Below are 12658 nucleotides of genomic sequence, written 5' to 3'. Positions count from 1 at the left end.
GTTTGGGGAGTGAGGAAGGAGGGTTTTCTGTGCAGATAACGTGGAGATGAATATCTTACAACAAATCATTAAGTAAAACAGAACAGTGTTGCTAGCTCTCATGATTTGTGTCACAAGTCTTGTGATGACTGCTGTTTCCTTAAAGCCCCAGGTGCCAGAGTCATGTGAATGCATGAGAACCTCAGCTTTAATTTTAAAAAGGCTTCTAGACAGGCTGGCTGCAGAGGAAAGCAGGAAAGCATGACCTAAGTGTATCCTAAAGGGTCAAAAATCAGAGGGCAGGTAAAGAGAACCACAACATATTTTTTAAACTCATTTTTAAGACAACCTCATCATTCTGGGGACCTGACTCATGATATTTTAATATTTGGCTTGGCAATGCTTCATACAATATAATAACAGGGCTAGGGTGACCAGATAGCAAGTGTGAAAAATTGGGACGGGGTGGGGGGTAATAGGCACCTATATAAGAAAAAACCCTGAATATCAGGACTGTCCCTATAAAATTGGGACATCTGGTCACCTAAACAGGACAATGTTCATGCTGTTACCCAGTTCTCTTTCCTTAAAGGCTGTATAGATCTTATTTTCTATGGGATAGTTGAGGTTCCCATCTTGAGCCTTCTTCAGCGGTCTTATTGAATGTTCTGTCTTGCTTAAGCACAGTTAAGGGCCAGGGCTTGTGAGGGGCCCTTAACGGCAGCTTCATAGCTGCCTTCTACAGTGCTTCCGCGGGGAAACTCCCCAGGCTGGAGGCAGGGTTTTTAGGGCCCCTTTCCACCTCTCCCACCCTGGTGTCAAAGAGCTGATGCAATGGTGAGGATCTCACCCTGCTGTTTATGACTCTCCTCCATTGTATATTTCCATGGGGAAGAAGACAGGAGAGTAGGAGACTGGTTTGAAGAAGGGGGAGATGGGGAGCTAAGCTGAATTTTGGATAACCAAACTCTGATATGGATTCAGTGGGGTGATTCCAGAGTCATTCCTGAATTCAGAATGTTTCCCCCTGCTTTGGATCCAGCTCGTTTTAGCCTGTCCATGAAAGAGACACATGGGCGACATCTTCAGTTGGTGTCAGAGAGTGTAGCACCATTTTTAGGAGCAGGTTGGACAAACACCTGTTAGGGATGGTCCAGCCAATACTTGGTGCTGCCGTGAGTGCAGGGAACAGGACTTCCAATCTTACAGTTTTGTGATTTACTGCGTTGATCTCACACAGTTTGGATCTATCCAAAATCCAGAGGGGTGAAGGTCAGATGAGAGAAATATCAGGTGAAACAAGAGAAAAAAAATGTAAATCTCGTTAGATGTTTGTCTGAGACAAGAGTGCAAAGAGGTTTAGTGGGATCTCTGAGGGCCTTTTGAATTTTCCTTCACTTGGTCAGCGCTCTCACAGTCAGCAGCATTTCTCCTACATCCTTTCCTTCTCCACTGCATCTAGCACTGGGGAAGGAGCCAGAGGGAGTCCTGGAGAACAAAAGCTCCAGTTTATCTACAGAACCAGCAGAGCATGGGAGGCAGCTGCCTGAAGGCCAGCCCGCCTCACCCAGAGGCACCAGTTGCATTGGTGTGGGGGGGTAGGTCACTCAGGTACACGCCTTAGACCTCTCTTCTGAGATCGCCAAATCAACACCACTTGTGGGGATCATTCTGTGATGTGGACCGTTGTCCAGGAAGAGCTGCGACACAGAGCAACCCGTTTGGGAAAGGCCTCCAAACAGCCACCAGATGGTGACAATGTGACTACAGAGCTGGGCGAGGGTCCAGAAGAGCCCCCTAGAGGTGCAAGACTGCATAGCCCTTTATTGCATGAGCTTCCACTCCCACTCCAAATAGAGGTCCTGGTTCTGGATTTCTTGCTCACATTCAGCATGAGGGCCACATGCTGACACCTCCCCAAAAGTCTAAGATTCAACAATAACATAACAACTGCAAAATCTACATAGACCCCGACTCTGCACAACACTCATGTATTATGTGTATTACCCATAGCACGCAGGGGCCCTAGTCACAGATCAGGATCTTATTGTGTTAGGCGCTGTTCAAACTCAGAACACCATAAGGTCCAGGCTTATGTCTTAGCTCGTGAGCGGTCCCATTGACGTCAATGGGATTACTTGCCTAAAATGAAGCGTGTGTGAGAGTGTGCTTACGGATCAGGGGGAAAAGGGGACCTTTTCTTTCACACCTGCACCAAACCCAACTAGACACAATGGTGATTTGTGGCAGGACAACATTCCATACTGCCCCACGCCATGCAAAATCACCTGTGGAATTCTCTTGGGTACCTGCACAGCCAGCTGCCAGGAGGAGAGACAGTAGCGTAACAGTTTGCAATACGGCATGCCATTTAAAAAAAATTACTGGCACCAAATGACTGCTCCAAGCATGGGCGATGAACATGCTTTTCACCCCAGTCAAGGGATGAATGCTTTCATGTCTCATGCATGGCTTTGCCACTTCTGTTTTATGCCACTCATGAAATCAAAAGGAAGATTCATTGTCCACACAAAGAGTATTTTCTGTCTTTCGTACATGGCTTTTCAATGTAACAAATTGGTTGTGTAAAAAAATAAAGTGGCAATTCATTGGGATGATGTCACACGAATTACAAGAAGTCCAAGCTTATGATTCTTCCCTCTTTCCCCCAGTCCTGTTGGCATCTAGGTGACTACCGCTTTTAACAGATCTTCATTGAAAACCCTGCTTCCCTGTAGCATTAGAGGAAAGGACTGGGAGCCAGTGGGTCTGAGTTTCTTACAACCATGCTACTTACTTCCTGGGTGGTGCTGAATGAGGGAATTAGGCCAAGACTTGCAGAGATGCTAGGCACTCACGTCTCCATTTGAAGTCAGTGGAAGCTGCAGGGGCGGCCCTTCTGAAAATCAGACGTGAGGTGTGTACTCAAAAGAATATGGCACCCAAAATCAGAGGCCCCTTGAAAAATAATTAGCCCAACATTTCTGTCCCTCAAGCTGTAAAATATCAGCCCTTGCCTATCTTACAGGAGAGTGAGGGTGCTTAGCAAATTAATGGTTGTGCAACCACTTTGGGATCTTTGGTGAAAGGGCTGCAAAATAATGGTTTTCTACACCATGATTTTATTTTAAAAAAATCAAACCCTAGGAACATTACATGTTAAGCACCTCTAACAAAAGCTGAGGGTGAAGAGCATCCCATCCCTGGCAGAGGGGCTCCTGAAAGCAACAACCCCTGGACTTTGCTGTCTTCTGTCATGCTGGGGAAGGCACCATGGGAACTATTCAGCTGTGGACATTGAGCAGAGTTTGGACGGTGCCATTGTCAGCAAAGCTCTTCCTGGATAGAACCTTGTACTCTACAGGAGCCTGGGAACTATTATGCAGATTAAATAAAACTAAATAATAACGGTGTGAAAACCATTTGTAAAAGAACTGCAGTTCAGAGTTAAACTTGAGAGCCTGATGTTAACTCATACCACTGTGGAAAAATGACAGACAGTCATAGGCATTCCTTCAGTGTTGGTTATCACTTGCCTATCCCGGCCTTGGTTAGTCCATGGTGGAGAACTTTAAAATTACTTAAATGTAGGATTTTCTTTTTTTTTTAAAAGAATGTATAATTGTCTTGATTTTTTTCTTCATTTTTACATAAAAGATCATTTTTATGGAAGGTTAAGAACTGTGTAATATTCACCACAAATGGAAACAACTCATTTGAAGTCACTTCTAGTTTATATATTTCTGAATTTCTTTTAAAATGCACAACATTTATGTGCATACACAGGAATGAATGGTCCAATCCTGATCCCATTGAAGTCAATGGGCATTTAACCAGGAATATCCATGAGATCAGGATTGGGCCCTATATCCTGTACATATTATTTAGTGTTGTTGTAGCCATGTTGGTCCATTTAAAAAAAGTGTGCAGTATGTACCAAAAACAGTTGAAGGGCACTGTATTTGCATATGTTTGTATATAAAAGAAAAAATTAAAGGGATACTGGGCCCAATCCTTGCTCTCAGGAATACTCTTTTGCATGCCAGAAGTCCCATTAATATCTTATTGCAAGTGTATTGACTAGAAGGTTGTATCTCAACATAATCATCCACTAGTTACCCAGTAGAAATATTCTCCTAAGTCCAAAGAAAGGTAAATTCATGTTGCATAAACAGAGCTTGCTAACATGCTAAAAGTCGCACTCTCTTCCTGTTTCCTTTACAGACATAACAATGGGACTGTTTGTATGACTAAGGGATCAATTCTGCTGTCAGGTCAGATCTGGACCAAAATCACAAGGTATGTAATCAGTTTTCAGGGAAAACTCTTTGATGCAAATGGGAACTTCACCATAATTATGGATAGGAAAATAGCTATTTACTTTAGAAACATACTTTTCCAAAATCCATGACTATTGCAAATTGTTTCCACCTACTTTTTAAAAATTCCCATGCAAATAGATTTTTTTAAACAAAATCAACACGTCCTCTGTAGCGTTTGCAGCCCAGAACACTGTGACAATGTGCTAGTACACGACATGCAGACGAATAAAACTGGTTGGAAACAAAAGAGAAACTGACCTTTCTCTTTCAATTTTTTCAGCTGAGAAAAATGCAAAAAATAAACACCATAAAGGGTCAAAAAAAAATAAATCAATTTTAAAATCCCTTCAGCTTCAGGGTCTGATCCTGCAGCTCTTTTTAGTAACAAAGGCTACAAGAGATTTTTGTTATTATTTTAAATATATTATTCTAAAACTGACAATGTTAAATTAAAATGACCTTAGCTACACTCAGAGCCCTTCTGTTCTATTGCATAACCACATGTTTAAGATTAATACCGTGCTCAGTAATAATGAATTATTCTGGGTAATGGGTATAATACATTCTCTGCAGCTCCTCTTAAAAGCAGAATATCTCAGCTATTCTAACTTTGTGTTTTAAACTCTTACTAGGATTTGGCTATACTGTGAACTAACGTTGCTTCATCATTTTAGGTCTAAACACACACACTATTAAAGAGGCAAACTTCTAGTGCTAATTGTGTTTTTCAATATCTGACCCTGGGGGAACATTACCTCTTAGATCAGAAATCAGGAATTTGATCATCAAACCAACTGCATTTTGTGAAAAAAAGAAGAAAAGGCAAGGAAAGGAAGATGGAAGTATTGATCTAAAGTCTATCTGTCGGTTTTATAAAGTTATATTGAATCCAGCCTATATTTACTCTTCATCTTTGAACAAATTATGGGTCTAATCTTGTTCCCATTAAAGTAAATGGCAAAATTCCCAATGTCTTCAGTGGGTGGAGGATCAGGCCCCTATTATTAGAGCTTGTCTGCCTTGGTTTTTGCTAATACTTATAGTCTTTTTATTGCCTCTTGCTCTTTCTGTACGTTAAACATTATGTGCAAAACAGCGTGCACAAGTCAGATAATTCAGTGTTCTTTACTACCAGCTTTCTCAGCTGCAGCTACCCTGTATTTTCTGATGATCGGCACACACACAAAAAGTGGTCATTAAATAACTGACACACAATAGCATTCAAGGGGAAAGTGTCATGGAGAGCTTTGGGGGCCCCAAAGGCACCCCCTGAGCCATCACTATCTTGTTTGCCTTTGTGCATGGATAAACAAGAATATTTGTGTCTTGTATGCTACCTCCTCAGAAGTAATAAAGTCCTGTGCCCTTATTATACGAGGCTAAGAAATCAGTATCTTCTGACTAGGAGATCTTTGACCTGAATTTGGAATTTTGTCATTCAGAGACAACATTCAAAAGCATATTTTTGTCCATTGCCATACTTGTATCTATATGGGGAGTTTATATCTATATCAGGTACCACAAACATAGGGTCACACACACTATTATGTGAGAGGGAGAGAGAGAGAGGGAGAGCGACTTTATAACATGTGATACCTGATACAGCTTTATATGGAGGGGCAATAGACACATCAGGGCCATAAGCCACTGCCAAAGGAAATTGACTTCAGTGGGCTTTGGATCAGGCCCTGTTTCCTGGAATCAAGGAAATGTTTATGATATCCACTCTAAAAACCACTCCATAGATTCAGAGCAGTTCATACTCAATGTGAGCCAGAGGCATGTGTCAGCTAGGTGACATGTTTACAAACGGGCAATATATTTGTGCTGGAGATACATGTAAACTTGACTCTGTCTTCTCCGTAGCAAGCAAGACTTAACAATGCCTCTGAATGTTCACTGCAGAAAAGAAAAGAAAAAGTAACACACAGAACCAATCAAAGGGGGGAAAGGGATACGAAATACCTCCTGAATCTTCTAGCACTGGTCAGATAGTTACACCAGGATGACTGCTAGTGATGGACAGATCCTTATTTGTAAGTATTTAATGTTTCTTAGGAAGCACTTCTAAAAGAAATTGGTATGTAATGACAGCACTCACTGGAAAACAGGCCGATTATAAAATGCACTAACTTATCTGGCATTCATTTGAAAAGTAAATGGATGCAAGTAAAGGTGAGAGTTCACTACCAATTCAAACATTTTGCTTTAACAGGCACTCGCACTCCTGCTTTAATTCAAGCAGAAACACAAGTATGAATAATCAAACTGGATGATGCTCATCAAAACCTTTGTGCCTTGCACCATTTCAAATGGTCATTGAAGCTTAATGGCAAAAAATTTACATTATTCCTTTAATTTGTATTCTGTTCCTTCCTTCTGAGTGATGTGATTGTGATTTTCTGTTGCCTGCTGTATTATTTTGATGCAAATGTTATGTGTTGCTAGAGTCCAATTTCCTGCTTCTCCATCCCTCCCCCTGCTTCTTCTTTTCCTTTCCTAAAGAAAGGACGACTAAAATAGTTCAAAATCCGGTGGCATTTAAATAGTTCCTTAACTACTGGTTCTAATGAAGACAAACAATGCCGGATCTTGAAGCACCTTGAAAAATTAACCATTACCTAAGGGGTAGAGGGGGTGTCAACATTTGTGGCTTTTTCCTTCCCCACCCCGAAAAGAAAGTGAGGAAGCCAAATTCTTTCCACAAAAGAATGAAAAGAGATTTGTAATTCCGAAAAACAAAACAAAAAAACAACAACCCCTCCCTTTTGCTGGCACATAATCACCCAGGGATGAATGCTTTATGGAGATACACGGGGTTGCAAGCCAAAGCCTGCAAACACAAGGCCCCCAGGGTGTTCGTGGCATGTAATGTATGCACAAGCTAATTTATTATCCTGTGACTAATTTCCATTTCTTGTGCTCAGAGTTGCCTGGCTAATTACAGGGACGTTTTCTTAACTTTCGTAATTATGTTCTCCGCTTTATAGCAGGCAACAGAGCTAAATGAAGGGGGCCTGGCAGCCCAGGGCTCCCCGGCAGCTGCACCCGAGTGAGATGAAATCCGCGGCAGCGCGAGCCGGGCAGGCAGGCCGGGCTCATCAGAAGTCCCCCCGTCTTTGATCAGCTCCACCAGGCTGAGCAGGGAGCCCGTTTGCAGGGCCAGCCGAGAGAACGCCGCGTAATTAGATTGACTGGCTTCATTAGGGGGAAAGTTGGCTGCCAAATAGAAGCTGCCGCGTCTCCGCGGCGCTGGGATGGGGAGCGGCGGGCTCGCAGGGGGTCCCCGGCACAAAGCGCGCCCCGCATCCCGGGCGAGCCGGCAGCCCCCGGGCCTTTCTTCTCGCTTCCTTTGCGGCCAGGCAGGGGCGGGAGCCGCTTGCAAAGTTATTTCTCTGACTTCATTAGCGAGCCGGCTCTTCCCCCACGCCCAGGTAATGCAATTAGCCAAGAAACGCCGGAATGCTCCGCTCCGCTGCGCCGAGAGGTCACTCCCGGGCGGGTATCTGCGGCTGGCGCAATCCGGCCTGTCTGGCTCCCCACGGGGGCCGGAGAGCGGTACGGGCCCGCAGACAGAGCGCCGTACCGCTAGCGAGGATGAAGAGTGACCGCTCTGGCCCTGGGTACAAACTCACCTGGACACAACCAGCCACCTGTACAGCACACCCCTGTGTGCGTCTCCAGCTAGCTGGGTGTAGGTCAGAAGGATCCATAGGTCTATAAATAGGTAGGTAGATGTGGGTGTAGGGTGCGTCTAGATCGATCTAGACACAGCTACAGCTGTACAGACACACGTGTGTGTGCCTGTTGCGAAGTGTGTTCTATAGACATGTATCCTTTTCTCTGTTGGGTGTGTGGATGTGGGTGAACGGTCTGTGTAGCTCGCGGGGCGCACACACGTGTGTATCTCTATGTCTGCACCTCTCTCTCTAACACAATACTAATGAAATAGGATACACTCTGTTGTACAGCGCTCTCTCTGTGTGTGTGAGCGATCCTAAACTGGCAAGTAGTGTCTTATTATCAACGCTCAGGAGAGGAAAGCTCAACCCCCGTTGAATCAGCCATGAACTGAATGGGAAGGTTGGGATTGGGTTTTTTCTTTTTAAATGCACAAATAATTTTACACGTAGTGACCAGGAGACAGGCCAGAACGAAGGGCCCAGACACCAACTCCTGGTCTTGACTCACGATGCCCACATTTCCGGTGTTATCCTTTCCTCCTCCGCCCAGGTAAGACAAGCTACAACCAGGATCTGTGCATCTGTCTCTCTTCCGAGCTCTGCTTGGACGGCTGCGCGGGGCGGTGCTGCCAGTGTACCCCCAAAACAGAGCACCGCTCCTGTTTTACTCTTGTCTACACGCAAAACGGGGCCTGGCGTGGAGGTGAGCCGCCGGCGCGGCAGGGATCGCGTGGCAGAGGGAACGAGGACCAGGCTGGCGAGAATCCCCAGCGCAGTGTGCTCATTTCCCGGGAAGTACTCGGAATCACTTTACAAACTCATATTTTGAGCTCATAAGAGGCGGCCAGCTGCAGCCGCTCAGGGAGCGCCACGGGCAGGAGTTAGTGGGTCGATGCTTTGTCGGGGGCACGTTGCACCGCTTGTGAAATGCAAATCCCAGAATTCCGAATTCAGCTGCCCCCCCAACGAGCGTGTGCCCCCAACGGCTGCTCCCCCCGTGGAATGCTTTGCACACCTGCGTGTACTGTCTTCCTTCCCTTGTTCATTTCCGGCCAGCGGTAAGGGCTGCTGCCTGCAGAGCCTTATTGCGAGTTCGACACCGCTCATGCCTTTGGTTCCTCCTCGCCCTCGTGTGTGTTTGGGGACGGGCCGGGGGGATTTTTTTATGTTTACAAATACAGGATTGGGCATCAAAAGGGGCTGCAGTGAACGACGCTCCCCGAGAATGTCGAAGTATCCAGCCCCACCAAGCTAACCGCAAGGCCGCAATTGGCTGACCCCGTGCTAGCAATTCCAGTCCTCAATTAAATAACTATATGAAGGACTTCTGAGTCGGAGTGGATCTGGAAGAACAACAATGCCTGCGAAGTCTTCCTTTCATCCCTGCGAGTGAGACAGGGTCCACGCTAAGAAGGGCGGGGGGGCCAAGAAAATGTAATTACTTGGGGACGCTTTTCTTTTTTAAAACAAGGTTATTATTCCTACTTCGGAATGCAAAGTCGACTGTCCTTGGTCCCTAAACTGCATTACGTTAAAGGTCAGCCGCGTGTCACACACAATCTACAGTTACTAATTTAACGGCAAGGCACTGTAATAAAAATCCCCGATCCTTCGCGGTGTCTTCAGCTCGGAATTTTGCATTTCTCTTGGCTTTTAAATAACCACCACAATACCTTTTGTGCACAGGAGAACCAATTTTCGTGTGACTCCCCCTCATTAGTCACCTGTTTGTCTCCTCTCTAGAATCTCCTGCGGGGGGGAAAAAATCACACAGGACTTCAATGGGGCTATTTACAAAACACGAGGCTCTCAATGAGGCTTTGTTGGAAGGGAAGTGTGAATAGTGTCCTTTGGATCTAGGCAAACTCTCTCCCGGGCCTGCTGTGAGGAGCCATTGTTTGTGGCTGTTAATAAATGTGCATTAGCAGCGCCTCACTCTACAAACCCACTGGTGTGGAGATTTCGCCTGCCTAATACATATTGTTCTTGAGGAACAACTGTTTCATCTCAGTCGAGGTCCAACCTCTGGCTAGCAAACCACTGGCCATGTCTTTCTGGGATCACACTGCAAACTACTATCCCATAGCCACTCTTCAAACCACCTGGTGAAGATCACAATGCTAAATGCAGTGTCTAATTCATAAATTATAACAGTTAAACAACAACAACAACCCATCCTCACTATCCCTAAGACACATGAACCTCTTTGGTGAGCTAGAGAAGATTTCCGGTCTCTGGTTTAGGGCAGGGATTCCCAACTGATCCAAAGTCCATCCAAGTCAATGGAAAGACGATCTGGCTTGGATTAGGTCCCCAGCTACCAGGTTTTGAAACCAGTGACTGATTTCATAGGCATATCCGTGGGAGGTGGCCCTGTCAACCTTCCCCCATTTGGCCAGAGCCCTAGGTGTGCACATTGGTTTGAAAAAATAAATAAATAAAATGAAGTCCATGTTGTCTAAGCAGATTCCACATGTCCAGCCCTACTGGTGCTGTCAGCCCATCCCATAGGACACTGGGACAGAGAACCCTCCAAATTCATTAGTCTGAAGAACCACCTGCTGACTAATTGCTCCCTCAAAAGCTACAATTATATTTGTCCAGCAAGTGCTTTTATGTGGATACATCTTGGACCAACGGTTTTACACACACCAAAATTCCTTTCATCTCCACCAGTTTCATCTCCACTACCGTGACTGGATAGTTTGGGAATTTTTTTTTTGTCAGTAATCATAATTTAATCACATAAAACTCCAAGCCTTAAACATTCAACTATCTGCGCTGCTTATCATATTTTTAAACATATCTCAGTCGGCTCTAATTTTTATATGCTGAAATCATTCATGCATTTAAAATTATTAGACAGATAATCACTTCCTTGAAATAATTTCAGCACTCATCTATAATAAAAAAGATTTCTTTCAAAGGACCCTTAGTTAAATGGGCTCAGTGCTACTTTCTGTATCATGTAGGTCAATTTAATTCTGCTCTATACTCTCTATACAGCTAAACAATTGCTTTTCATAAACTGGAGAGCACAGTGAATGCAGCCTGTAATATCCATCCAGAGATGGCCTTGAACACTTTCATTAATAAAAGCTTGACATCTGAAATTCCACTTCTTTATTCGTCCCTTATCAAAGAGTTAGTCAAGATTTCAGAAAATTAATGTCATATTAATAAATACTAATAATGGGGAGGGGGACCTAAGAATGTCAGGTACATCATCCATTTACCTTAATACAGCTACACACGTACAATGCATGAACAGCATTTCTAAGACAACAATCTTAAAAGCTCAAGAATATCATTCTTGGAAAGATGCTGTTTGTAACTCTAGGTTTGTAGATGCCAAATCATGGCTCTGATTCTCCAAATACTTACTCATGGACCTAGCTTTACTCATGTGAGTAAACAAGCTGGTGTATGCCTGTGTGTAAAGTTAAGAGTGGCTAAGCTGCCAGTGTGCTGAGACCACAGCCTATCATGGTGGCCAGTCCTGTCTCACTGTTTCATTGTACTCCTCCATCCGTCTGTCTGTCTCCATCTGTTATCTCTTGTCTTGTACTTAGGTTGTGTAAGCCCCTTGGGGTAGTGAGTATCTTTTGTTCTATATTTGTACAGCTCCTAGCACAATGGGGTCCTGATCCGTGACTAGGGCTTGGAGGTGCTACCCCAATACAAAGAATAGCGTGTGTAAGTCTTTGCAGGATTGGGGCCTACCTGACTACATTCCAGAAGAGCATCCTGTAAGAGACTAACCACCCTCAACTTCCACTGGCTTCAATGAGAAGTTAAGAATCTTGCAGTTCTGAGACAGTGAAAGTGTTACTGTTACACTCCCAGACAGGGTGGCACAATAGAATGAGGTAATTAAGTCTCTCCTACCACAGAACGGGGCACCCACAAAGACACGTACATGTGGGTTCGTTTGTCTTCTGACCTGCACGCACACCAGTCACTTCTGCTCCTCAGATTTAAAGCAGCTGTTCTCCATGGATATTGCACAAGTTTTGGAGACCGAATTCCAGGCCCTTGGCTTCCCAGGCTTGTGAGTTAATGGTGTTAACTGAATAAAGTCCAGACCATTGAAACATACACTTGGTGTTTTAAAAGGCCAATTGCACAACACTGAAAATAATTGTGAGCCAAATCAGTTGGGAGGAAGAAATTAATCAATGGATGATAATTAGGAATTGTTTAAGAATATTTTATTAGAGGACCAAAATACCACAACTGAGAAAGAAGGCCGTATTGGTTTTAAAACTGACCTGGTTCAGAGAGGAAGTGAAGGCTGCTATAAAAAATAACAAATGGAAGAAAGGGGAAGTTGGTAGTAATAAACATATCAGAAGATAGGAACTGTAGAAAACTGATAAGGGACGCAAAGCCACAAGTAGGAATCTATGGCCAGCAGAGTTAAGGACATTAAGAAGGAGTTTTCAAACATATATTAGGAACAAAAAGAGTCTTAACAATGGTATTGGTTCACTACTAGATGGAAATAGTAGAATTATCAATACTAATGCAGAAAAGACAAAAGTGTTCAGTAAATATTTCTATTATGTATTGTGGGGTGAGGGGAGGGCGGGAGATGATGTAGTCATATCATATGGTAACACTCTTTCCATTCCTCTACTATCTCTGGAGGATGTTAAAAAGCAGCTATTAAAG

Source organism: Lepidochelys kempii, chromosome 3 (genome assembly GCF_965140285.1).
Source record: "Lepidochelys kempii isolate rLepKem1 chromosome 3, rLepKem1.hap1, whole genome shotgun sequence".
NCBI classification, from domain to species: domain Eukaryota; kingdom Metazoa; phylum Chordata; order Testudines; family Cheloniidae; genus Lepidochelys; species Lepidochelys kempii.
Note: the sequence above shows the minus strand (reverse complement) of the source record.